Below are 25,508 nucleotides of genomic sequence, written 5' to 3'. Positions count from 1 at the left end.
ATTGTGAGGAAGGCCTTGAGCATGGATGTGGATGGATATAGAGGTAGAGGACGACCAAGGAAACGATGGATGGATTGTGTGAAAGACGAAAGAAAGAAAGTTACTTGTGAGATGACGTCTGACAGAGAAGTATGGATGGAGAAGACATGCTGTGCCGACCCCAAATAAAATTGGGATAAGGGCAGGAGAATGATGATGATGACATACATACATACTAATTAACCCTCTATGTTTTGTAATATTAATATAGATTAAAAATCAAATGCGAGTAGGATTCACGCACGAAGGATTTTGTTTGCCAAAAAAATCATATCTGATGAATGAGAGTGCCCTTAAATATACATTATATAATGTTCTTAATGGTATTTGTTGATATAGCAGCAACAGAAATACATCAGCTGTCAAAATATCAAACGATCTAATTATCACGGATCATGAGATACAGTCTCCTACGAGACGGACGGACAATACGTTTTTATCCGTTTTGGTCTAGCCCTAAAAAGTGCGTGATGTTTGTTGATTACCATGCAGTATTTATAAATTTAATTTCATTTAGCTAACTTTGTGTTTCATTCTATTGATCTCAAACTTCGTTTCGTTTCTGCGGATTCCTCTCGTTTTAATCTGCATTCTGAAATGCCTTTACATTTAATGGAACTCTTTTAATACGTCGTCTTTCGAGTTCTTTTGTGTCTATTTGAATAAGGAATATTTCGATTTCTACTGCAGATTAATATTTCTTTAACAAATAAAATACAGTCCGCCTTCATCGACTTTGATTTAATATTAATATCAAATATAGAAATAAACTTAGCTGAGCTGGTCCAGTGGTTAGAACGCGTCCATTTTAACCGTTGATTACAGGTTCAATCCCATGCAAGAACAACTGAATTCCCATGTACTTAATTCGTATTTATAATTCGTCACGTGCTCGGCGGTGAAGAAAAACATCGTAAGGGAACCAGCATGTGACAAATTACTGTCATGTGTATCCAAATCAAATCTTCTTCTCAAAGGGAGAGGAGGCCATAGCCCAGCGGTGGGACAATTTGCAGGCTGGTGACGTAATAATGTAATACAAATAAACATACCTAAATAATTTATAAGATATATTAATGAGATTTTCTCTTTTTAATGAAAATAAATAAATACGAATACAAATGACATGCGATGTATGTATTTTTAGTTTTCAATGTTATCATTAGCCTCGTCCTCGCTCAGTGTTTGAATATGAAACGTGCGAAAGTTTTATTTATAACATTTAGTTTATTTATAGGTCGGTCGTATTTTGGTTCGTTTTATTTCGGCGTGAAGTTATTGCGTCATCGGAATTGTATAATAAGTAATTAGTGGTTTTCGCGTGCCGGACTGGAAGAAAATATCCTGCATGAGTATTACATTATTATTAGTAAATGAGAATTCGCATCATTATCAACCAAATACTACAGTGGTTGGTTGGGGGCATTTTCTGGTTTCACCAATTCACCATTGAAAAGAATTTGATGAAATTTGCTTATTGGCAAATTTGAGTTCAAAGGAAGGACATAGGCTATTTTTTGCCTAACATATGACAACCAAACCCCTAAAACGCGAGCGGACCCGTGAGCGATAACTAGTAAATAATAAGATAAGATAACTTATATATATTGAAAGTAAAATCGTTATTAATTTTCTTGCGTAATTAATATCACTTCACATTTGGTGGTAGGGCTTTGTGCAAGCCCGTCTGGGTAGGTACCACCCACTCATCAGTTATACTACCGCCAAATAACAGTACTCAGTATTGTTGTGTTCCGGTTTGAAGGGTGAGTGCGCAAGTGTAACTACAGGCACAAGATACCTAACATTTTAGTTTCCAAGGTTGGTGGCACATAGACGTTGTAAGGAATAGTTAATATTTCTTACAGCGTCATTGTTCGTTCGTCGTTGTGGCCCATATGCTCGTCCGCCAACCAATACCATAAAAAAATCACTTAAACGAGACGCGTAGAACAACATATTAATAATGACGAAAGGTTATATAAATTTTTCCTTATTTTTTTTTCTCGTCTAGTTTGCACACGAGAACAAGAAGGTCTGTTAGAATATTCTAGAAGTCTCGGTTCACGCATACGTTAGTGGATACAATCCTATTCCGCCAGTCGTACAACTAAATTACAAGATTATAATTTATCGGTTTTATTAGTAGGTTGTTGTGTTATGAATATGTAAATAAGTACACGAAACATGCCATATACTTTATATACTTGTTTGAGTTTCGTTATATGTATTTAAATAGATGAAATTATAAATTAGAATAGTCAATATAATTAAAAATTAATTCAAAACCAAAATATAACCAAAGGTTGTCTGGAAGAAATGGCTTATAAGCCATAAGACCGCCTTTTGCTTGGCCAATTTCGTTTGTATGAAAATTATATTTTGTGTCTTTATGTATATTTGGTGTGCAATAAAGAGTTAAATAATATAAATTGTTCAAGTAGGTTTTCTACGAGACCTTTTGAATCGTCATTTAGCAGCTATATTAAGTGAAACTACCACCAGTTCGGAAAGTAGATTCTACCGAGAAGAACTGGCAAGGATGTCAGTAGTTACATTTTCTCGACTTTTCAAAATACAGTTATGTTGGTTAAATACAATTATATACTTATGTATGTAATGTGGGATAGGTATATTAAAAGTCAACAAGTATTAATTCCATGCTTTTTAATTGTCTGTACAATCTTGTATTGAATAATATGCCTTTTTTATCTTAATCTTATTATATATTTATCTTTAATTAAATGTATGTAAAGATATAAATTTCAGCACGAATTAATTAAACGGACCCAACGCAGCTCGGTGTAAAGTCAGCTTGGCGTTTAATTTCCTAGCAGTTTTCCAGTGCACTTTTATGCATAACTTTATCGAAAAATAAGTGCTGTACAAGTGCAACAATATTGTTTATTATTATTTAGTATTTGCATAATTACATTCCGCTATAGAAGAAAGAGGTCGGTTTTGTGTGTCTATTATGTCAGTAATTGATTTGAAATAATTATTATTAATGTCATATAATAATTCAGTAGGTATTAAATCGAAATATCTCTTTTTTTAATTAATATATGAATTCATCATAAATATTTCTGTCATATATAAGTTGAATTAATTTTCGGCTTTTATTGTAAAAACTAATAATATTTAAATTATACTATCATTTTCGTGATCGGATTCGACGCAAAGTTTTTATATTTTGTTTTTTTTTTTTTAGTTTATAAATAAAGTTTTTAAATATAAGAGATTGGTGATTCCAATTCTATGCTTGCAGTTCACCGTGAGATCAATATAAACATATATCGTTTTATAATTTAATGAATGCACGACTCTAAGCGTGTGGTAAATTAAATTCTTACTAAACGAGTAACATTCGCAACAACGAAGGAAAGTCCGTCGTCGTTTTGGCGAGTTCGCGATGTCAATTTACCGAGAAACTGGTTTTTATTTTGCATTAAACACAATAGATTAGAAAGTTGCGGTCGATTTCAAAATAACAAAGCCGACCAGTAACAACGCTGTTTCATAAAAAATATTGATAACTTTATGATTGTCTTCCACTGCGTATATTATTTATCGCTGCGAGACTACAGACACAAAACAAAAAGTTTTACATAGTCTCAAAGTCAGATATTGAATTTTTGAACAGCTATTCATTGTAATTATCTTTTATCCTAATTTTCCTATAATATTATTTGAATCTTATATGATCGTTGAAAATAAATTGATGAAACACGGTAATTGTTTAAGTTAGTTAGTTTTGTGATCTGTACTATCCATTACTAATCACCATATCTTGATGAGAAATTTCTCATCAAATGTAGACATTAATACTGTACACGATGCAACGTGTAACGTAGATGTCAGTGGTTGCCATTTCGCTCATTGTAAAATATAATGTTTGCTCACAGCAAGAAGAAGAAGCTTTATTTATCTCTAAATAGTATAAAACAAAGTCGCTTACCGCTGTCTGTCCCTATATATGCTTAGATCTTTAAAATCACACAAAGACGCGGTTTTTTTTTTTCAATAGAATTGATTCAAGATGAATTTTTATATATATAATACATGCACAATATAGGCGGATCGCTAGTATTTTATAATTTTTGTTCGCACTTTTCCCATATGGAATTTTCATATGGAATTTGACACTGCAAGAAAAGCAATTGTTTCCAATAATACATGTTTCAACGTGAGATCATTGAGAAGTGTTTTGGTTTCTTGTCTCCCAAACTGGTCGATGAGACTTAAGTGCTGATGCCGAAGATTCGGTCCGCTTCACACAAACTTTCCGCCTAATCCATCTCTTAGCCACGGATTAAGTCGAGGCTGCTCTGTTCTACTTTGAGGAAAATCGCACCGTATTAACGAACAGTTGTCAATGATAGGAGTGTTACGAGTTTCAATAATAATAAATTTATATCTTAAAATTTGTAAGGAATTTTCGAGGAATTTCTTAAAAACATACTTTGATTCAAGTCTTATAACCCAATAACTAGACAATACTTTTTTATTTGTGCCACCTGATTGTAAGTGATCACCACCGCTCATAAACACTGCCGCTGTCCGATGTATTGACCATTATTTACATCGCCGATGCGCTTTCAAATTTGAGAACTAAGAAGTTATGTCCTTTGTGCATGTAGTTTCACTCAACTACACCAAACGTAGCTGTCCAATGGCAGAATACCTGATCCTGAATTAATATTAAATAAAGCCTCAAACTATCACATATAATATAGCACAAGTCACTAGTATTTATATGTATTTATGTTAGATATCATTTGCACTTGAACAAATGCTTAGGTAATTAATTACATAGCAAAGTTTAATATATATATTTGTTTTGTTACTATGTAGTTATTTACAATTCCGGTATGAACCGGAAAATTACAACAATCCTGAATGCGATGATGATAAATCGTTTGACTAGCATTTGTTTGTTAATTATAGTTTATTTATGCATATTTCACGTGACCACAGACTCGCAATGTTGTGCCCTAGAGTCCTTGCATATCCTCATTAAGAGAATATTTCTTCACTCAGCTGTGCCATTTTTACGGGCTGATACAATGATGTTCTAGTAAACAGATATTTCATTGACGCGCAAAAAGTGAAGACTAGAAAACGTCCTATTTGGGACGTTTGCCTTTAGTCGTTTTCATCATAATTATGCCAGTAATACGTTATAATACATCATAATTATGCAGTCATACGTTTTGCGTAATTAAATCATCTACTCATCCCTTTTACTTATTGTTTTTATCAAGCTATCCTTTTTACTTGTAACGAAATTTAAAATAAACGGTCCCCGGCGCGGCACACTTTTTTCCATTGTTTAGTATGGGTATAACATATCTATTTATTAGAATATCATTGGGCTGATACTTAACTTTAAAATTGTGGAGATAAACGTTATCGCATAATCTTTCAAGTACGATAGTGTGTTTAGCTTTTGTTATTTTTTTTGGCATAGTTCTACTCTCAAATTTGGATATTTATATAGATAACGGTATTCCCGGAAAATGCTTGAACGCAAAGCGATAAGTGAAAACTAGGTGTATTAATATTATATATTGTGAAAAATCATCTGCCATGTCGATATTACAATACAATAAATATAGTCGGCCGATGAATACAGATTTCATATAATTTATTACTATTGTCGAAACATAAAGTACAAATAAAAAAGCTGTTAAACCAAGTTAGCTAAGGATACACGTACCGCCATCTCGTGGTGAGTAGAAGAATTTAGTTATGTGACGCCTTTAACTTGTTTTCTTATTTTCTAATAGTAAGAATATGTATTATATTTTTGTTGGATTGTTATAATATTTTAAATATCGTTAGTACAGAATTTAAGTTAGTGTTTAGTAATGCCAACTGTTTGATGTTGCTACCTCACGCTAGATGGCGCTGTCAACAAGATCATGTCTTTTTGAAACTTCTTTATTAGATTGTACTAAAAATGTTATTAAAGAATAACATTTTTATCATTGTATCAGATATTATCATAAATTAATTTTCAAAAGTATTTAAATTTTTATTCCAACTTTTAACTCTTTCGATTTTATTAATATATTATATAAGTATATTATATGCCTAAATTTGATTGCTATAATATTAATTTATTATAAGTATATTTTTTACCGGTATTGGTTTATTCATTCCATAATAAATTGATGTAAATTTAAACAGTCTTCAAAAACAGTCATTCGTCATTGACATGTTCAATAAAAAAAATATTCACACTTTCTCTCCTACATAGACGATATTTGTAGGTAATAAAACAACTCACGGAACATGTCTGTGACGAACGTATCGGCGTGAAATTAATACCGTTTGTTACAAAATCACTCAATCGGTTTAATTAAATTAATAACTACACGATGTGATCGTTAATTGATAATTATTTATCATATTAAAATCGTTTGCTGTTTACATGGAATTGTTACAGAGTGTATGGAAGTGCTTTCGACGGATCATATAACTACAATTTACTTTTGTTTTTGTTTGTGTAAATGCCGTTGTCACTATTGACCCCAGAGCTTCACTAATCGCGTGGGAAGGTAATAGTGTGCTTCGAAATATGAGTCTTCTCGAGTTTTGAGTGACTTTAATGCTATACCATCTTCTCCCACGGCGTAGTCGATGGTGTGTCAAATTATGATGGTTCATTGAATCAACGCCATCTGACGATTTGGATTGTAATATGCGTCACAATAACTATCGCATATAGTTTATAGAATCTGTAAATAGCTAATGCAAATTAAATAGCAGGCAGCCTCGTGTATCTGTAACCTAGACTACGGATTTATCTCCCACGCTCGAACTCATTTGTCCGACCAAAAGCCGAGCCACACTAATGCACGGTCTCACTAATTATATATGCAAGTAGGCCGTCGATCACTTAATTGTGCTTAGTCCATTGTGTACTTACCGTACGACACAAGTCCCAATGAAAGTGACCCTTATGGTTCAGAAGATAGGGTTTATTTATAGTATTTTTATACAGCTATGATGTGCTATTTAGAATAGCTCATGTTGTGACTAGTGATTTTTATTGGCTTTGTTTGTATAGGATACGTATTCAAATCAGTAGCCTGATGCAATACGTTGGAATTCGATTTAGTAAACGAGAGGGCATATATTATTCAATACAAGATTATATTGATGATAAAAAAGCTTGGAGTTAATACATGTTGACTAACATAACATTGTTTTTTTATTGTTAACAAAGAGTGACTACTGTGTTCCTTGCCGGTTCTTCTCGGTAGAATGTACTTTCAGCCTCTGTGGAAGCTTCACTTGATTTAGTCGTTAAATGTACATTCAAAAGTACTTGTAAAGGTCTACTTGAATAGAGTATGTTTTGATTTGATTTTTATTAGGTAGTTGTTTTTCCAAAGAACTTTAACACCTATAGTATACTTGGTATACTTTCGAATTTGAATCCGACTTTTTGGGTGTGACATAAACAAAAATTAAAAGTAAGTTATGGTTTGACAATCATATTTAAACAATTTTATAAAATTTAAATGAATACATTTCCTTAAGTTGTCATACACGTGTACGAAGAGGACACACTAGTTAATTTGTTTTTTAATCCAAGTAGAGTTCAGAGCGCGCCCTTAATTTATTTTTAATGGTCGAAGTAAACACTTTCTATTTCTTATTCCGAGTTAGTACATCAATCTTACCGCTAATTGTTATCGGTTCAAAATATTAATCTAAATTTCTATTTGTATGTTAATATATGATTAAGACTTGTGATAGTATATAAATTATTTCTAGGATGAGCATTGACTGAATATACTATACAATGAAATTTAGTATAAAAATTAAATTGTAATAATATTATATGTGTACCTATATAGCATTATTTATGATTTATGGTATTTTGATAGTGGTTGGTGTACATTTGATTAATTATATTAAGATATGACCAAAATGCTATAACAAATCTTCTACTTAAATAAACTGCATTTATAAGATTTTTAATTAACATGGTTATTTTTATTATTACAGTTATTAATTACGGGATATTCACCTTGTTTTTTATTTTTATCAATTGGAGCTGCATTTGTTTAAGTTTAGTTGCGCAATATAATTTTGCATCAGATAGTTGTATATATTTTGAAAGTTATTATATTGAAAGATTAATACATTAGTATATAAATAATATATCGAAAGTTTTATTTGGCAACTTTATATAAATAAGACATATATTTTATAAACAAAAGGCTATATAATTTTAAATGAGAATTAAATAATGAGAAATAACTAGTATCGAGATCACGCGGCGCAATAGCGGTTCACTGTTACACGCGCCGGCGCAGCCTGCGCTGACTCACTCGTTGCGCGGTCCCATTGTTGTGTTGTGACGCGAAGAAAAATAATACAGTTTCATATATACAAATGTATTACTGACGTTAATTTGACAGTTAAGTGATAAAGCGTTAACGTCACATTACATTAAATCTTCATGTACATAGAGAACATAAAGTTGAAATATAATAATGGAGATGGACGTCTAAAGTCAGTTACTTTTGACAGTTAATGTTATGGTGTCATTCACGTGATTCTGTAAAGTTTAAATATTGATGCAATAGTTATACTATCGATTAATTTATTTTAATAGACGTTTAATGTATGTAGCATATATTATTGTTTTTAAAACTAATTATAATAATATATTTCATTTGATACGAAATCGTATTATGATCAGATCGATTCGATGGAAATAGGTTAAAATTAATTTGCAAGATTCATCCTGTGTTTATTATATTACTATTAGCTGAAATTGTGCAAATTCCTGTTAATAAAAATATATCGTTATGCTACATATATTGAAAATAAATAGTAAAACGTCTCGCAGATAATCCTGCAATGGACACACGTGTAAAATCACGGCCGTGTGACGTCGACCCACTTATCAACCTGCGTTAATAATATCTGCTTTGAAAATTTGTGTAATTATTTTAAGTACGATTTTATAAGCGCAGACGAACACGTGCAATTACTAAACATTGAATTTCGACAAATTCATTAATTTTTGTTCATATCTTATGGCCTGTATCAACTTTAGGTATTTATGACGGATGTATTTCATACTTGTATATTATTGTACTAGCTTGTTATGAAGGCTCTATCGCGTAACAATTTTCGCCTTAATTTATGTGCCCTCATAATATAATGATAGATACAGATAAACTTCGATTGTCTTCGATTAAGATGAGAACGAAATGAATAGTTGGCACACTTTGTTCTGTAACGCAGTTGATTTATTTTTTAATAAAATCCTTTCGATATTCACCATGTACCTAAGAAGTATTCATATATAAAGAAATACTCCTTATATAAAGATATATTCCTCATATCGCTAATGCTCCTCCAACCGAGTTAAGATGTTTATGCCTTATGACAGTACTTGCACTAGCTCACTCATCTTTACTGGCTCACTCAAATTGTAACACAACTATTTTAAAAGTTGCTGTTTTTTAGAAGAATATATTATGATTGCGTACCTACCCAGGCTTTAACAAAGACCCTACTAACAAGCAAAATATTGAAACTGATAGTATCTACTTACATATTTTAATTACTAATGAAATAAAGTTTTGTTACATATACATTAATGTCACTGAAAAATTAATAAGCGCCTAGGTACCTATATATACAAATATAAACTTGAAATGATGTGGAAGATATGTCGATATGTCTATGCTATTGCTTACCTTAAAATCGAAATACATTATGTCATTTAACTTGACTTGAGAGTTATAAATGACTCATTAATATATAACGATTGAAAGCTGAACCGAATGAAACATAGTAAATCAAGCAAAACCGCATGTTACCGCTAGATTGTTCAATGTTTATACTTTATGACATTTACTAGGAAACAAATTTTCTCTTGCTCACGAGAAAGAGCACATTCCAATTATACTGTCATTCAATTTTCAACCTTATAACGTTACAGTCAAAGTATACCTGGAAAATGTAGAATGCATCACTTTGTCGTACTTCCGTGCAATCTCTTTTAAAATAATCCTGAACGAGTATACCTCACTACGTTTGTTCCCATCCTTTTATAACGAACCCATTCATTGTAAAGTGCATACAAAACTAATATCAAGCAAATTTCATCTTTATTCATATATAAATAAGCTACTATATTTGCAAAATGAATTATTACATTAAAAACTGATCGTAACGAGCAATAATGAGTCTTACATACATAGGCTTAAAGGTTTGTTATCCTCGAGGGGTTGTTGTACCACTTTCTATCACTGTCGGTCATAATATCTGCCTTTCATATGTGGTTAAGTTGAAGGTATTCTCATGGGTTGCGAAGTTTGTTAACCTAGGAACAATTATTTGAACCTCGTCTGCTTTACTTCGCTGGAAAGTTATCATTCCAAATATGTACGTAAAATTGATACCGGTAGATTCGACTTTGCTTGCAGAAAATTAATTATATTTACTGTTGAGTTTTGAGCATAATTGAGTAAAACAACACTTACAACAACAATACTTTCTATATGGATAAAAGTCGATCAATCCGAAATAACAAGTACTGGTATATAAAATTATTATTTCTTAATATAAACTCTACCTAAAAAACGAGAAATAGTAATGAATGCTACAATATTATTATTAGATAAGCACAGCTGGAACTATATGCCCTCCATGTTAAAGGTACAGGTGCGTTCGTGACACCTGATACGATTAAAATGCAAATGGCAATACTCTTTCAATTTTTTACCTCAACCATTAGGTTAAAATGTTTAGTTCAATTAATAATATTTATATATTTCAGTGAAAAGATCTTTTATATGACCACTTCGATCGTACGTTAATGACGCTAGAGTCACGTTATGTGCAGTTAATGTTTTTGTTTGAGACATGTCACCGTATTTATACCATAGAAAAACGCGAGCATTTGCGAATTGATTTTTCAGCTTATCTCCACGTCACGTGAACACTTTTCTTTCTTACCCCCTTTCCCCCCGAAGGCTGATAACCGGGTGTGTGAGGCGGCGCGGGCGCAGCCGACCTCAGTCTCCTCTTGTACGTCGAACGGGGCGGACGGTTTACGGCTCCTGTAATAGGTGTTTTTAACATTCTCAAATTCTGTGATACATCAATAATAGTGCTTGTGGATTAGTGTAATGTGGCAAAAATTGCAAATTTAAATGTGACGGAAGAAGTTTTTACACGATACCGCGTCGGTGCCGTTACGTCGCGCTTCGGCGATTCAGTTAATAACTTGTGGATCTACAGTGACTGTGTAATAGTGGTTTTGCTAAGATTTAATATCGTGGAAAGGTCACTTACCTTGATCGGTATTGTATCGAAGGTTTTTTCGTTGTGCTCCTATTGTTCGAGATGATTTTTTTTCCAGAGATCTTGGCATCTATAGCGTTCTTAAGGACATTGAAATCGAAAAGTCTCAGTCTGAAAGATTTGTATTGCTAACTCGATTGTTTTACTTCCTGTTACTTTTCCCTAGGGAATTCTGTACAGCATATTGGGTTCGATTTACACTTGACTCATTGCCTATCGTATGTGTCGTTGATATTTTTCCTAGAATTAATATTTATCGGAAATTGTTTGATCATTATAAAACTCGTTTGTGCGCTATGCATTTTTTATTCCATTGAATTATGAAGGCTTATTAGAAGCTTTAGATGTGTTTGGGATTTAAGATTAAAGTCAGGTTTTGTTTTTTTTTTTAATCTTTGATACTCGTTTTAATTTTAGGTCGAGCTTAGAAACTCCATGGCAAATGTGCAAATGACATTGAAATTAATAAAAAACGCCTTTTCAACTTTTAGTGTAATAGTAATAGATGTCATTTTGCATTGGTTTAAATGGCGTTATTAAATGAAAGTACGGCAAAAATGATACGACAATTGTGTAGCGATTTTAGTACATTTTTGGTGACTCATAACCGATCATCTCATCGGAATAATGGATAAGTTTTTTTCTTTATTTTACGCTCGAGAGATTATAATTCGTATCGGAGTGGAGAGGTTTTGTTTCGACCAAGTGAAACGGTGGCAATTGGACCTTGATATCCGGCATTGCAACAGTGAATACAATACTTATTTTCTGTTTTGTACAGACTGGGAGTTAAACATTTTCAGAGGAAATGCTTTACCATTTTTGTTTTGGGACTATTACGAAATATTCGTATAGGTACGTTCATGCAAATAAAGCTTAAGCTGCTTTACTTTAAGTTACATATACAAACGAGCGCACTTAACCTTACCGTACCATAATTACATATAAAATAACTTGTCTTTCTTGTAAATTAAAACTTAAGCATAATTGTACTGCAGTATTTTTCCACAAATAAAAACACATCACCTCACCTTGCAATAAATACACTGGGGTATACGTTTTATTACCTTTTTCATACGGAATATATTCTGTTGAAAAAAAAAAGGTTTAAAGGAAAAATTCGCATTGACGGTATCTTGTCACGACTGTCGCTGGAAACTCTGCCCCAGTTCTCGTACTGGGTTAAACAAGTCAGCCTGACAAGAAAAGTGCTATTAAAGGAGTAATTTGTGTTTACAGCTCAGAATTCCAAAGAGGCAATATATTATTTGTCTTACCATAGCTTTTCCAACATACATCCAAGCTAATTGCCAGTTATAGTCTTTATCTACAAAACTTAAATTACACTGACATCTGTGAAATATCAAAAAATTGCAATAGATCATACTAATTCAACTAATTCAGTACATAGGATTACTCGAATTACATATTTAAAAAATATAAAGCAACGTATTAAAAAACTTGCATTGGCCTATTTAAAGAGTAAACTGAATATTATTATTGTTTTAATCTATTAAAGTATTTTTCTGATATTTATGGCATTAAACATAAGGTTGAAAATAGATTAGACATATTTAGCGATTCATATCATGTTTCGCTGAAAGTATCCACTTGTTTCCTTATCATATCGTTAAAGGAGTTATCAGTCTTTCGTGTGATAGCGTCTGATAGTGATAGTGCGATTAGGGTAGGTGTATCTCGGTGATGTCAGCTACCATTGAATATTTTCGAGTTGAAATTTGTTATTTTATTAATTCCATGCATATTATAAAATAGATGACCATGTTTGTAGCCTTGTCGAACACTTTGTTGAGTTCAGGAAATTTAGAAAATGTTAATAATTAGACGTGAATGTAACTGTAATTGGTGATTCAAATAAAAGGTCAAATGCTGATGTTTATCATATTTGATTATAATATTAAAAGTTTTAACTCACCAAGTACCAAGTAATCTTAGTATGAATAACGGATGCAACCTCTTCCTTATGATCTTGAAGTCACTTGAAATTAATTTTACAAAACTTTAAATACTTACATCCTTATTAACAATCAACTTGCATAATTTAGGAAAATTATAATTAAAGAAACAGTAATGATTCGGTTTGCTTTCGACCACGTGCATTTATGCGATTAATTTGAATCATTCGATATGACAGTTGATTTTATACTTTTATACAAAGAGAAAAAAAACACTTAAAATATTTTACCTGAATACGAAAGTTATTGTCCGTAAAGCAATAAATATTTTAGTTTTATAATTAATTATCTCTGACCTCAGTTCGGGTGAGAACGTTCAAGGGTGAAAGATAAGTTGTCAGCTAAGGTACGGTCTCGTTAGCTGACTCTGCTGACCTTCACATAGTATTATGGATAGCCGTTATTTTCGTATCATTGATAAATTTAAATTGTATTACAATACAGCAATACGAAACATCATACTTAACACATACATAGTAAATGATACATGTTTTTTATAAAAATAAAAACATTTAAAGTTGCCATGACATAATACTTAACGTCCGTCCTTTTTTTACTATTTTTTGTTCAGCAATTAAATGTCAATATAGTAGTGTAATGCATTATAAATGATATAGTAGCTCAGCCTGTCTATTTGAAGTATCGTTATCTCTTAAGTTAATGGATTAAAATCCAATTTTTAAACTATTCTTCTGAAGTGTGTGTGTATACAGGAAGATTAACACGTTATTGACATTGGTTAAGTGCTAAAAAAGAATACTAAAATACTCCGTCTGTGCATGCAGGCATGTGTACAACGGCGCAGATAATGTCCTTTAATCATAAATTAACAAGATAAAAGGGACGAAAGTTAAACTAAGAGCTGTAAGTGTACCCGATCATAACAGAGAGTTAAACATTATTTAGACGTCGCTGTTCAAACTGAAGACAATATGTTACACGTACAGCAATTCCTTTGTTGTTTTTGTGTATTTGTTTTAAAGTAATTACACAAGTAACACGAAATATATTGCTATGACCTCGAGACTGGGTGTTGTTTTGTAGATATTAAATATTGGCAAATTTATATACACATACGATACACATTTTGTTCCTTACATTGGTCAAGGATAATGAGGCTGATTGTCCTAAGTTCAAACAATTAGTCAGTTAATCAGTACAATTAAATGTTTTGGGGTTTTCCGTCGATAAATTCTTAGTAGAATTTCATGTGATTACTCAAAGCAATGTTAAGCTCTTGACTTCTCTCCAGTCGTGTCAGATTGACTTACTTTCCTGAATTTTGGCCCGTGACAGTAGAGGTTAATCATATATTGTTTTTACAAATGCTATTATTAATCTTTTTGTTTTTTAATTATAAAACAATAAATTAAAAGCATTAAATAAAAAGTTGTATTACTAGTTTTATACTACATGGTTATTAATGTATAATATATAAATTGTAGTGTAATCGTTTGGAACTCGGTACATTCGCACGAGTTAATGTTTAAATGGTCTCAAGTATATGCACTTGTGTCTGTGTGTAGTTGCAACGAGTGTCGTACACAATCGTGTTGCGTCATTACGACATAATAAGGCTGTAATTGTTAGCTCGTTAGCGTTAGCGATTACAAGCAAACAATAATCGCAATCTCTGAAGCGGTTACGTTTTCTTTTATCGAGCACGTACACTCGTACATCGATTAATTTATTTAATTTTTAGTGTCCGAGGAAGTAAGTTTCGATTATTGAATGTTTGTGGCGATGTAGATGGAATAAGTATTTATTTTTGTCTTATAATGACTTGTGACGGAAATCTTTTTCGAAGATTATGGATTCTAACCCCCATAGAGTTATTATGTGCTTATTTTGTGTTTATAATTAATTTCGTATTGATATATAGGGAGGTAAGCTGTACGTGTTAGAAAAAGATGTATCACATGCGTATTCACCAATCTTATTAGAACAGAATGCTGGTTCAATCTCCTAACCTATTGCTTAATTCGCAAGGAAGTCTAGTAGTTTGTTATGTTACTTATTAAAACGAGAATACACAAGGCTTCGCTTAATAGTAGCTGTTCTGTAGGTTATTTTATAATAGACTTGGAACAAGTAATCTTATTTTTATGTGATAATTTTGTTGCTAATCTCATTATTATAATATTTTACTATACGTAATATTTACAGAGTAAACAAGACGAGTTGCCCTTTCCGCTACAAAGCGGTCCTTTCAAAACTACCTTACTGTAGAGGAAATAGTCTTGTGACATTGTTTTACAAGATACGTTCGAGATGGATGTTAATTTTAAAGTAACACACACACATATACATTTTTATTACAAAATACTCACTTACTAATACACAAACGAATAATAGTAGAGACAAATAGAGTAAAATCATATCAATCGAATAATTTAAAATATTTTTTTTCTTTATTCTATTTACGTATGGTACTTAAGTGTAGTATTTACGCAAAGTCAGATAATCTGTTACGGGGCTTAATTTTAAGTTTCATTATTGATAATATATTTCAATAATCAAGTGTTTACGTACATATACTAACCTTACTGAAGTTCATATTTTTGTTGACAATAATAGAACACCCACGCATTACAATATCAGACATGAGTTTCAATATCAGCTTTATCGGACACTGATAAGGGTGAATTGAGCAGTCGATCTCAGGTGAATATTTATTGACATGTTCGATTCAGACGAGCGTATATATGTTCCTTTATATTATATTTAAAATTGTTTACTGCACATTTGCTTATGTTTAGGTGGCTTATATTTAATCGTTTAAAAATAAAATCGTTATTGAGGAATGATTCGCTAACTTATTTATTCAATAAACAATGTCTGTTGTTTATAAAAATAATTGTAGTGATATTTAATGGAAATATAAAATATAATCCTATTCCATATTGTAACTTTCAACGGCAAAGATCTTATTTTATGAGGTTTATATGAAATAAACATTTAGAATACTGTAAGTCATTGAAAAACATAGTATACAAATTAGTATATTAAAAATTCAACGCGTGCGCTTAAACTATTCAAATAAACTTCAACTGTGAGCTAACAAAGGTGAAGTAAATTGACAAGCCGACGTATTAGTGAGTAAGCGTCCGTTTACGTTTTAGTACAAAGGTGTTTCGTACGTTTGTATTATATCTTCATATGTTATGAAATATTACAAGTATAGGTGGGTGCGTCTGTGTCTACAGGCTTCGGCTCGGGCGCGCCGTGAAAAGTGAATGGTTTTACGTTTAGGTTGCAATGGTTTTGGTTTTCCCTACACAACACTATTAGATACTTAGCGTTTTACTTAGATTTGTTTATCTTTATTCCAATCGAAGTTGGAATCAAGACAGACAAATCTTATTACAACATGCGATTTGCTAATAGCTCTGCTGTATCGTTCACTAATAATAAGAGTTCATGATTAATATCTCTTTGTTTGTAATGCAATATCGTTAAACTTAATTACTAATACCTATGCACTTTAATTTTACGTCCAAAATCGCGATAAAAGTTTATCATAGATTAATCAAGCACTCGACCAAAGATATCGCGTCAATTTCCTGTCAAATGTGTTTGTTTTGCTTTTCTCCTGTTTTCGTTGGAATAGAGTAGGTATATGTCCTTATTGTATCTGTTTGACCTGACATTGGTCTACCTAATCTTGCACGAATAAGTCTTTTACCAAAACGATGCAATCTCTGATACGTAAAGGTTTTGATACAAATAACTAACCAATTGAAATGTTATCAAAAGTTATTACAAGCGAATGATGACTATATACCTAGTTCTCTCGCAAGAAGCATCGCGATACAGCTCATGTGTGCATAAAAAGACGCCTTCAGTTCCCGACAGAATACAATGTAATTATCATTGATTACTTCACACCGGTTGAAGAAATAGTTTATCTAGAATAATTACTCGTTGTTCCTGGAACTGTTTTGTGGCCCCGCTTATTATACTCGTTGAAGTTTTTTTTTTTTTATTAAGTTCAATGGCGTCAAGATTACGGCCTAAATGTCAACTAAATTTTACAGCAATAATACAAGTGATATTATAATGTACTTGTGTTTAATTTTTATTGTTAACGATCATCGCGTTAAAGCTGTTGATGTTTCGCGTTAATTTACTGATTAACATACAAAAATATATGCAAATATGTGAATAAAAATCGATAGAATATTTAGAATACTTTCACTTGTTAATAGGAAACCGGTTCTTTGAAAGTTTTACGGAATTCGTTCCGGTCATTGAGCGGAGATTATTTACCTCTTTCTAGTTAAATAAGTTTTGTGATCGAGCGAGAGAGATGTTGCATCGTAACAACTTTCCTATCGATAGTTGTTTCAGGCGAGATCATAAATTGTCAGTGAAATTTTATATCAATTAATCATTTATAGACGGCTACATTTTTTATACGAAAATAATCTAAACGTTGTATCTTATATTTCTTTTAAAATTATATTAAAACAAAATTGCAAGTTTAAATCTATTCGAATGGTCCTGTGAATTTGCAGAATCGTGTTCTGAATTAATTACTTGATTTTTCTTAAATAATCTTAACTATTTAGCTTATAAGTGACATTAGTTTATGTTTTCCTCATTTGGATATAACTGTTTACATACAGCCAGCCATGTTACATCATTCCTAATACATTTCGTTAGATACGATTTATTTCCGATGTTTCTTGTCAAAACGAAAAGAAAGTATTATTGAAGTGTCATAGTATGTGACGTCACTAGAGTTCATCATGGCAGACGGCTATGATTACAATTATATGATAGTCGAGTTACGTCTAAGTAATAACTTGTTCATAATTCTTCACTTTGACTCAATTGTAACTCGGTAAGCTCAAGAGGTAGGTGTCATGTAAGTTATCCAGGTCGAGAGTCATACTCGAGGACATTCAGAACTAGATCTTCGAAGACACGTTTACATTGTTACATCTCTTTGTTTTATTATAATGCAAATGTTTATTAATATAGTAAATATAATATTACATAACGAAACGTATATAGTATAAGATACAACACTCTTGTTTTTTAGTATACGGAACTCTAAAGATCGGCTTAATGGTAAGATGAAAGAATTGTGTACAACACTCGGGTGCAAGTTTTTGCATGTTTCCGCATGTTCTGAGTGAACCTACGAGCGATATTTTGGTTTATTTAACATCTTAAACATTTTGTATCGATAATAATAATCCCGATGATAAGTACTATCAGTTATCAAAAATAACTCAGACATGGCCTTAATACTATTAAGGTAAGCCTTTAATAAACCTTTAATAAAACCTAATTGTAACAAAATCTTACAGACGTGTTAAACGGATTGTAAATTTTTCTAAAGCGTTTCTTTTTGGAGAGGGAGTTGAGTTTGTAACATATATGTGGGTGGAACATTTAGTTTGATCGTAATCTGATTACACGTTTTGCAGACGTCTCATCTTATCCTTATACCGTTTAATCCATTCTTATCCGTTTATTTTTAAATAAAAGCAGTACATAAGATGTACTGACATAATTATACTATGGAACTATATACCTTGAATACATACTGAATTATCTTAAATTTTTTGTGGTTGCTGCTTCAGCGTTAATTTAATCTTACGTGCTCATTATTGTACATCAATTAAATATATAATACGTAGACCATAATTCTTTGATTTCATTTTATTTATCTACAGCCTTTAAAGACAGTCTCCAATTCTCTTTCTTGTGACTGGTTTGTAAAATATTATATGATTTGATTAAAATAAATCACACTGTTGGTAGTGATAATATTTTCAGTAATAAATTTGTCGTATCGGTCGTACAGGTCAACACTTAATGCATTGAGGTCAGTCAGTTCGTATTAGTTATCGATTTTAACCAATAATGTCGATATTAATATAAACTTTAACCGCCATCACGGAAATAAATCTACTGACTTAGCGATATATTAATGCTTTTATAGTTATAATGCTTCGTTCTTATTAAATAATCGTATATAGTTTGTGTTTAACAAATTTTTATTTTTTATTTTTTAAAATGTTAATCTTGCCTACATTTTTAACATCGATTAAAAGCGTTGGTGTCATTGCCTCTTTAAGAATAATATTGCCTCGAAGAATCATTGTTAATGCTATGAAATATTTTTTTTTGTCAATAGCCTGTCAGTTTATTGGAAATTTATGTTAAACTAGTTTTTACCTGTGGTTTTTAGGCATGAAGTATAGTTCAACTGCGACTTTGTCCTCATGGAATTCACGAAAATGCTTTAAGTAGCTAAACTCTTATTAAACATTATCCCCTATACGATTTTTAGTACAATCTGTCTAGACTAGTTTAACTGTGAAAGCTCAACAGGACAAACATACAGTTACTTTCGTATTTATAATATCAGTTCAGATGTCACTCTCCATCTGTTCGAATGTATAAAAGCATTTTCAATAAGACTACACGAGAGCAAGAAAAATATGTTTATTCATATTTGATTAGATGATTGCTCGTTTGTAAAAAAATACTGGATATAACATTACTGGTGCATGATAGATGAAGTAGATAATAACTGATAATAATCAGTTGATGATTATGACCCAAAAATTAAAAGAAATAAACAAGAAAGTGAGCAGAAATGCAATTTAAATTAATGTTTCAATATCGATATGAAATAGAAATTGTGTCAATTTCCACGCTCCTGAATTCTAGTTTTCAATACAGTAATATTACCGGTAAATAACGAAATTCGAGTACCGTTCAGAATTGGGTACATTAATCTGCCACGAGAGCTCACCGTTATGGGCTACCGTTATCGTTGATGGCCCACACAAAAACTCGACTGTATTTACTGTGGTATGGGAGATATTCAACTGTTTTTGGTGCTTATTTTGCGGAACACGATGTCGGCATTTCTGATCCTTATATATACTCCTCAATCCTTTATAAGTAATAGCGATAATGATCAACTGCTTGGCAAAAACCTCTTCTCGTGACGATGATTTGTTTGAGTACGAAATGTGAGCAGAAATTAAGTATATGAAACTCAGTGATGCAAGCCTAGGTTTGAACTCGAAATCTTAGTTTAAGATTAACGTGTTCTAGCCACTGGATCATTTCAACTCAATAGGCAAGTAAATGTTGTCCTGTCGGTAGCATCTACTCCCCGAACCGGTGTTAGCTTTTAATTGAATTCAAAATTTCTTTTATGAGCCTACTTGAAATATTTCTTTTTTGATTTGTTTTGATTAAATTGTATGTGAATGAATGATTTTCATAATACGTTTTTGTGGACACCAAAGACATAACCCTATAAGATATTTAAAACAAATACCGGCTCATTGTCACTTCGTCGAACCTGAAACAGTACGTTTAATATTCATTCGAAAGCCTTAAGTTAGGCATTAAATTAAAATATGTATCGAAAAAAAAAGTGTACGGTCTGGTTGATTTTATACACGTTTTTCCACATGGTTGAACAAATTCACGTTTCGGCGACTACACCGGCGACAGCTCCTTAGCTCTCGATAACCGGTTTCACATCTCCTGTTTCATCTCTTTTGATATTTTCGGCTTCTATATTTGGGAGTTGTATTCATTTATTTTAAATTTTAAGAATTAAAAAAAAAAACTTTATTTCTTATAAATAATATGTTATAAAGGCTCTTTCGACTAGTTATATTACAGTGTTGAGTTAAATAAAAAGCTAACATCGGTTCGGAAAGCAGATTCTGTCGAGAAGAACTGGCAAAAGTATTAGTATTTACTTTTTTCCACCATTTTTAAGTAAAGAGAATATCAGTAAAGTGCAATTCAATAAATATGTATCACGCTTTTTTATCATGAATATAATCTTGTATCGAGTAATAGTGCCTTATTTATCATGAGTTTGAAACCTATTCCAATAATTATGACTCAGTCCGAACTTGTCGAAAATCATTTGGTTGCTATTTCGAATATCGTAGGTAAACAGTAATAATATTTTATTTAAATATTTATCAAGTATCTCGGCCTCAATAGCATGTACCATCACACACGTCCACACGAATGACCTGCCTGTACAAATTGACAGACACTGATTCCAGTGTTAGCACATGTTAGCACTCGATGTAGCTAACCGGTCGTACGTTTGAGCTTTCTATTTTCAATATCTTTTTAACTACAATTTACACGTTAGATTAACGGCTTTTCTTTTGAATGACTGGTATCGGTGATATTGCATTATGTGTTGTTTTTGCGATGATATTACATTAATGTAAAACATGCTCTCGATTTTAGAAGGATTGTGCATTATTTTTAGGGTTTATATATGTAAGCTGAGATCAAAATTTTGTAGCCGAAATTTAATGTTGTTGAAAATTTTCAAGTTAATAAAATTGTCTCTATCAAAATCTACCCCGATGATAATCGATATTTTGATGGAAAATTTATTTTGTTCATTAACTATTGCCTTTGCGAATAATCTAAGAAAATTCTTCGACTTTAGTCTTCATATCGACGTATTTGTAAACTAGTATATTTTATAATTAAACCGACTATAACCCATTTAACTCGACAGCCTCGCACGCATTCAATGAACAAATAGACAAAAGCGCTCGCGGCAATTTGTTTTATGAAGTGTTTATAAATGACGTAATTATTTCGTAAGAATTAGGTTTTTTTTTTCAGTTTTCTGTTTATACGATAGCCACATGTTTTTGCAGTCTTTGTTTTCATATACTTTAATTTAAAGGAGAACTTCGTAATAGTATTATCAAGAGAATGCTATTGATTAATTGTCTTGAAAATATCGTTCATGAATAAGTAGATTACTTTAGAATATACTTTGGTTACTTTAGATTGAAGTCAACACTAATTGTGCCCATTGCTTTCACGAGCATATTTGAATAAAGAATGTTTTTGATTAATTTTTTTTTAAAAACAAAACATATTAAAAGGGTATGCTTCTGCTCTGATGTCGATTTTGTTCTATCATTGCTTACAATATAATATATAGGTACATATAAATATAAAGATGTATAATTTATAAAAGTTCCCATATAATCATGTATTACGCAATTGTATCAAAATATTTGTTTAATATCTACATATGTATTTCACGGTACGCATCACGCACGTGATCGATCACGTGGCCTCCCACTACGTTAGAGAGGATACCGCTGGTTTTTAGTGGATAGTCTGGCGCCTGTCCAGGAATCACATATACCCCATATTGATATTGTAGAAAAAAGCATTTTTCAACGCCTATAAAAAGGAACATTTTCGTGAAAATTGTCCGTATTGTCGTAAATTTGTAATAATGAATATGTGCTTGCTCCGATTATCTCAGTCAATTATCAAATATCGTGTTGCAGGAGACCGTGAAGTAAATTGCGCCTTGTTACTGCCTACTATTAGATACCCACGCGCTACTTTGCCTTTATAACACTGTTTATTATAAACAAGAAATCGATGGATATATTCTAGCTTTGTAAATGTAATATTTAAAATTCATATCAATTACATAATATTATCTAGTTGGATCCTTACTTTGAAAAGGTTACTTGTATAATTACGTGCGATGTGTTGTAATATGCAATAAGCATTGAGACTTACATAGAAATTTTATAAGATTTATAGTCTGTGGAGTCGCAATTGCTTCGTAATGTCCGAAGTTTAACGATTCCAGACCATTTAGGTCTCGCGATTTAAATGCAGTTCCATTATCTTCAGCCATGAAATTTTTGAAAATTGCACAACATTTAACGAGTAATTAAAAAGTAGGATAAGTTTGGTGCAATCTTGAAAATAAGCGCAAATTATAGTAATGGTTCAACAGAAGGGTTTTTGTTTCTTTATTGTTTAAAGCCGTCCATTGTCTCGAACCGTACATGCGGAAAACAGCTTTACTTGAAATTTATTTGAAGAAAGAAAATTTTTGTTCGTTTATTTAAATTTAGCGTTAAAAACCTAACAACCATTTTAAATGTTTGACAAAATACTTAAACTTTCTTCAATATGATTTAAATAAAGACTTTTTAATAAAATATTAACTACAATTTCAACTGAATATCTAATAAAACTAAAAGTTCATTCTAAACACTTTTTAGATGGGCCTTGAAATAGTGAAATGTATTTTTTGTGTTGCAAAACATTGACGAATGGAACGTTGCATATTGTAATCATTAAAGTCTCCAACAGCATATCGACCTGATTATACTAAATTTACTGTTATTACACACAGTTTCTTGTGTTTTATATCTTTTATCAATTTCTATTCATAATACTATACTGTACTAAATATTTTTACCTTTTAAATTTACAACCGATCGATATGCGTAGTTTTAAACATGATCTTCTCAAGTTTCTACAACGAGGCAGCGTATTCGAATCCCAATGTCGTATACGTATACTTTCTCTTAAAAGTGGGTGTATGTCCCACATTAACTTGCGTCATAATGACTCGTTCTATTCAATTTTTATACCGTTTTGACATGTTCAGTTGTTTTCTCCTTGTATTTCAATGAGCGACTCTGTAAGCATTGCGTTAACTCGACATTTAAACTTAATAAAAAAAATTGACATACTGTAAGCAATTTTGTTCGCCATTTGATATATATTGCGGCATCACGTCTAAATTACTACTTAACGTAATTGTGCGAGACGGTTAACAACAAGCCAAGACAAGCATGACAGGGCGACAACAGAGAATAGATCTTATCAATCACTAAATGTATAAAGCTTTAGAAAAGAAGGTTCAGGATATTAAACGTCTCTTTTCAATGTATGATGGAGATGGTGTGAGTGAAAGAGCCAGAGCGAGATATCTAAAGCGTGAAATGCATGCGTGGTAGGCCTGAACTCTACGCCCTTTGATCCCAGTGACAGGGCAACAATGGAAAATAATTGTACCGTAAGCGCTTTCCGAGCACCGAGAGGTAATTTGTCATGTTTTAGCGAGAGTTGTGCGAAGACAAAATGTCTGCTGATGATGTGCTTACGTACCGTTATTTTAGAATGTTATCTGATATGGAAATTTAAAAAAATTACTTAATCTAGGTAAAAAGAAGGAAATTAGGTGTGACTGAAGATATTGGTGTGAAATGTAGGCGAACATTAAATGTTTTAAAAATGTCCCATTACCATTTCGTTTGTGAGGTCAAACTCATTGTCAACAATGACAACTAAATGGACGTAATGATCACCTAATTATGTCAGATGAAATTTCCTTTCACACAAATGATTGTTATCACAATCTCCTCTTAGAACATATTTCAAGAGTATTCAGTTAATATTTAATGAGGTCGCTTTTACTTTTTGGGCTGGCCGACTGTGACCTATCACATTACATGGGCATTATCACATTTGTCTCAGACACGACTGGTTCTACTTATACTGTTGAAAGGAACTAAAATGGACTGAAACGTTTTTATCAAGATATTTTACCATTTTTATTCCTAGGTTCTGAAAATGAAATCTGCGCCAATTTTAATCAGCTTATTCGTGCTCAGTGAATTTTAGATAAAAAAGCCGGTATGGTACGGGCGAATGGTATGGTTGTAACTTTATCCTGCTAAATCCGAATCTTACGTTCCCATTAGAACGATTGAGTAAAATTTGTTTATATAAGTCAATCATTATAAATATCAAAGAAAAAAGTGTAACAAATAGGTTGGAAACTGAAGACGATATTTGAATTCCGATAATTCTATCCGTTTGCAAAGTAAATACGAGGTGGCCGACAAAACCAAAGTTTTATCTAATCGCAGTTTCATGTATTGGTCACGTGAGGCCTCCACGATGGATGATAAACGAAAGGGACAGCGATACGAAATACTCGTTTAGAGCGAGACAGCTGTCGACTCTCGGTTCGTTGCTCGTGAGTCATGCTCCGGCGCACCGCAGCCTTTTTGTTTCTGGTTTCTGTTGTGAGCGGCAAGCGGGTTGCTTTGTGATTCTTGAAAGATGCACTAATTTTATTTTTATTAACTTATTACCTTTACGAAAGCCTCCGAAAATATTATGAATATGCCTCGAGAAATCCTATCAGTTTGTAGTTTATATATAAAATTTCAATGGTTTCATTTACACATGAAAATATACTTACATTGTTTTGATCTTACTTATTATATATTTGTTAAATAAACAGTTAACCTACTTTTATAAAAAACAAATTAATTAAAAAAATAACTT

The 25,508-nt window shown here is 31.9% G+C and overlaps 1 protein-coding gene across 17 annotated transcripts in view; it reads left to right on the top strand.

Moving 5' to 3' along the window:
- Positions 1-25,508, top strand: part of LOC124540859 (serine/threonine-protein kinase MARK2-like) — a 167,620-nt gene that overhangs the window by 71,970 nt on the left and 70,142 nt on the right. For 6 of the 17 annotated variants that reach the window (XM_047118630.1, XM_047118632.1, XM_047118631.1 and 3 more), the window contains exon 1: positions 11,083-11,381. The exons of 6 other annotated variants lie outside the window; for them this stretch is intronic. The gene's annotated coding sequence lies outside the window, so the exon portion shown is untranslated. Of the gene's footprint in view, positions 1-11,082; positions 11,396-25,508 lie in introns of those variants that run through there. 5 more of the 17 variants (XM_047118625.1, XM_047118624.1, XM_047118626.1 and 2 more) reach the window with 5 other exon arrangements.

Source organism: Vanessa cardui, chromosome 26 (assembly GCF_905220365.1).
Source record: "Vanessa cardui chromosome 26, ilVanCard2.1, whole genome shotgun sequence".
NCBI classification, from domain to species: Eukaryota; Metazoa; Arthropoda; class Insecta; order Lepidoptera; family Nymphalidae; genus Vanessa; species Vanessa cardui.
The sequence above is the reverse complement of the archived record's forward strand: the minus strand, read 5'-3'. Positions and strand labels throughout refer to the sequence as shown.